Source organism: Arachis ipaensis, chromosome B02 (assembly GCF_000816755.2).
Source record: "Arachis ipaensis cultivar K30076 chromosome B02, Araip1.1, whole genome shotgun sequence".
Classification (NCBI taxonomy): Eukaryota; Viridiplantae; Streptophyta; class Magnoliopsida; order Fabales; family Fabaceae; genus Arachis; species Arachis ipaensis.
The window spans coordinates 89,583,504-89,587,757 of record NC_029786.2 but is presented as its reverse complement, the minus strand read 5'-3'; positions in this window follow the sequence as shown (position 1 = coordinate 89,587,757).

The following is a 4,254-nucleotide window of genomic DNA, read 5'->3' as shown; positions in this document are numbered from 1 at the left end:
GTAAAATTATAATTTAATAATTAAAAAATTATTGAAGGGTATCTTAGAAAAAAATAATTTAATTATTAAATTTTTTAAAAAATATTTTAATAAAAATATAATTTAATCAATAAAAAAATAATTTATTAAAGGATATTTTAGTAAGTAAAATTTAATGACAAAAAATAAAATTTTTGTTTAAGGATATTTTTGTAAAAAATAATTTATTTTTTCTTAAAAAATAGATAAAGTTAATGATAATTAACACAAAATTTGAAATGGGTTAAAGAGGAGATTTTTTAAAAATTATAAGAGAGGATCGGAGAGTGTACATTTTATAAATAAAAAAAATTGGAATGTTCTTTTAACATTTATTATAGGAAGGAAGCGAAATTTTTTCTAATAAAAATAATGGATAAAGTAGTGTTTTGGTCTCCCAACATTTGGAATGAATCCTTTAGTCCTTAACATTTTAGTAGTTCTATTTTTATCCCAAAACGTTTAAAATGACATCAATGTTATCCCACGGTTAAAATCTTTTACTAACATTTAACAAAATTGATATACTATTCATAATACTTTTGTTAAAATTACGTTTGCCTAATCTCTCTCCCACCTTAACCCTCTCAATAAGTATAAACTTCATTTTCTTACTTTTTTTTTCTCTTTTTCAAATTTTTTTAGAGAATTAATAATGTAAAAAAAAAAGAGAAAAATAAAATTTGGATTTGTTGAGAGGATGAAGATGAAAGAAGAGATTTAAATAAACATAGCTTTAACAAAAGTATTATTAATAATATATCAATTTCGTTAAATATTAGTAAAAAATTTAACAATAAAATACATTAATATTTTTTTAAACGTTTTAAAATAAAAATAAAACAATTAAAATATCAAAAATCAAAATAAAATCTACTCTGAATATTAGAAACCAAATCAGTATTTTATTCTAAAAATAGTCATTATACGTTCTTAATCACCGAACTCCATTTTTGTGATGCGTGCGAAAAATGTTTGACGCTTGCTTTAAAGGACCGTAATTGATGCTGTTGGGGAGTCAATTTTTGTGAAGTTTACGTACGTTTTAATTATTTGTTTGGTGATAGGTAACATTTTTTCCACGTACGAACTCTGAAATAATTGAACTTGAACTAGAATTGCTTATTGAATATTGAATAATACTCGCAGATTGCTATAGTATAACTAAATTAAAATAATTATTGAGGAAATCAGTTAAGGTTGTCAGGTTGTGTACACTCTAGGTGTTACGTTCACTTCAATTCATGAATCAAAAGATTTGAAGTTATTCGAATATCATGTAATGTTTTTTCCCGTGGCCCTGAAACAATATTTCAAATATAAAAATTTGTAAGGTCTAATATTTCAACAACCATAATTTTATTTGATGCTTAGTATTTGTTCATTGCCTTTCCTAATATGCGTACCTTAAAATATTTTTTTCCCTCCTTAATTTCTAAAATATGGTTTTTTAAGTTACTTTAATGCCAAGGTCTATCAACACGTATGGTATGAATTCAATAAGCACTTACAAGGCAATATTACTTACAAATAGCAACCATAAAGATTACTCAAACTTGTGTCTGTATAAAATAGAGTAAAGTATCGTTTTTGTCTCCAACGTTTGGGGTAAATCCTATTTGTGTCCCTAACGTTTAAATCGTCCTATTTGTATCCCTAACGTTTGTAAAAGTGATTCAATGTTATCCTGCCGTCAATTACACATCATGAACGCTTTAGTTTGAGTTTTAAAAATCTCTTCTTGAAGTTAGAATATAAATGTTTGGGATAGAATCGATGATCTACTCCGAAAAATAGCTCATCAAAAGTTGAAACTAATTCCTACAACATTTACATAATTCACTTTTCTATGGACATAATTGAATCTAAACACAAATAGTAGGTATAATATTAAAATCGAACACATCCAAATGAGACCTAATTGAGAATGAATACATTCAAGTGAGAATAATTGAAAAATATAATCTGATTTGTTAGTATAATTGATAGTAGGATAACATTGAATCACTTTTACAAACGTAAGGGATACAAATAGGACGATTTAAACGTTAGGGACACAAATAGGATTTACCCCAAACGTTGGGGACAAAAACGATACTTTACTCTATAAAATATGTTCCAAGCTTTTAAGTCTTTATCACATGTCCAACTTTGCTATATGGGTTATGTTAGGTAACTAATAATTTTTTTGAACAACATAAATAACCACCAATAAAATAAAAATACATTACACCTCCAAATTATTTATTTAAATTTTAATATTAGAATAACCATCCACACACCTAATGAAATAAACATCCGATATATTTATTTTTCATATTATTTAGTATTTTTATTGTCTACCTATATTTTTCCTTGCTAAATATATTACTTTTAAATTTTATCAATTCACAGATGCCAAAACCAGCAATAATTAAAGGCAAATTTGGTTGACGAGTAGAGAGGTAAAGTGAAATTTTAAAAAAATGAACTTTATAATTTTAACTTGCGTAAAGTATATTTTCTATTCCTAACGTTTTTTAAATTTTTAAAAATATTCCTAACGTTTAATCTACTTTAATTTTATTCTTAATGTTTAAAATAAATTTTATTTTTATTTTTTTTATTAATTTGTTAATATTCAACTATTAGTCAACATTTTATTTCCCAATTTTATTTTTTAGGCTACATTTATTTACAGAGACAAGACATCGAGATAGAGACACAGAGATACAAAATTGTATTTGACAGAAGAGACATGAACAGACTGAATTAGTGTATTTTGTGTCCATCGTGACAGAAAGGACACGGAGACACTAACAAGGGACCCAACTTATTTTTCATTTTTTCTTTCATTATTTTTGTTAATTTTTTATTATTATATTTTTCGTCTCAAATTTTTTGAAAAAAAATAAGAATAAATTAGATTTTCATAATTTGTTCTAGTTTATCACCAAACAGATACAAGAACACAAAATTTTGTATCTCTATCTTCTATATCTTGTTCTCTCAGTGTCTTATCTTGTCTTGTTCTCAGAAACAGATGCAGCCTTATTAACATAATCTCTCCCAAAAACAAAACCAAATCCAGAAACAACAGTAGCATGACCACCATCATTGCCTCCTCATCTTCCGGCCACCGTATCGTTGTCCTCTCCACACGTCGCCACTTTTTGCGCCTCTTCCGGATCTGTCTTCCGATACTATCTCTGTTAAAATTCCCTTCGTTTAAAAGAAAAAAAAAACATTTTTTTCAAAATAACTCTTTTCTTATTGTTGAATCTGATTTTAAAACATGTTTACGAGTATTTGTTGTTGTTCTTAATATTATTACTGGTGGTGGCGAATTGCATGTGAAAGGGGGCTAACTATATGATAGTGGCAAGAGTAAGGGGTTCAGACGAGGTTGGGGTGGACCTCTGAAGTGTGCTTGCAATAGATGAGGGTTGCGAAGGGTAAGCGATGATGGAGGTGGCAATAGATGGGGGTTGTGAAGTGTAAAGGATGGTGGTGAAGGGTTAAAAGCCGCAGTAAGTGGTGGTTATGATAATGGTAGAATGAGAAAAGTAAAGATGGAGAAGAAGATGATGATAAATATTAGAAATAGAATTAGAAAAATTTTTTATTAACTGTTAACTGATAAAAATTTGACAATAAAAATAAAATTGAAAATATTTCAACCGTTAAAAACAAAATTAAATTAAATTAAATGTGAGAGATATTTCTAAAAAATTAGAAACAAAAAACATATTTTACTCGTTTAACTTTTAAGAAAACATACTATAAAAATATTCATTGCGCTGTAAAAAACTTTAGGCTAAACCAAAAATATTTCTCCAAATGTGTGTTACTAACAATTTTGGATGGAGTTAAATCCTAAAATGGTCCCTGAGATTGGCGTAATGTACTAAAATCGTCCCTGAGATTCCAATTGCACCAATTACGTCCCTGAAATTGAAAAAAATGCACCATATTAGTCCCTGACCTATTTTCCATTAACGACGTGATGTCATGGCATGATGACGTGGACTGTAAGTGACACGTGTCATCCATTATGTCATCGTTGTATATGCACCAAATTAGTCCCTCACTTTGCATTAAGTGACTCATTTTAGTCCCTGAAATTGAATGTCGTACACCAAACTAGTCCCTTCACCAATTGTTTTTCATTTTTTTAAATTTAAAATTTTAATATCTTGGATATACTAATTTCAATTCTATTTTTTCATATATCGTTTAAATACAAGTGGTTTCATA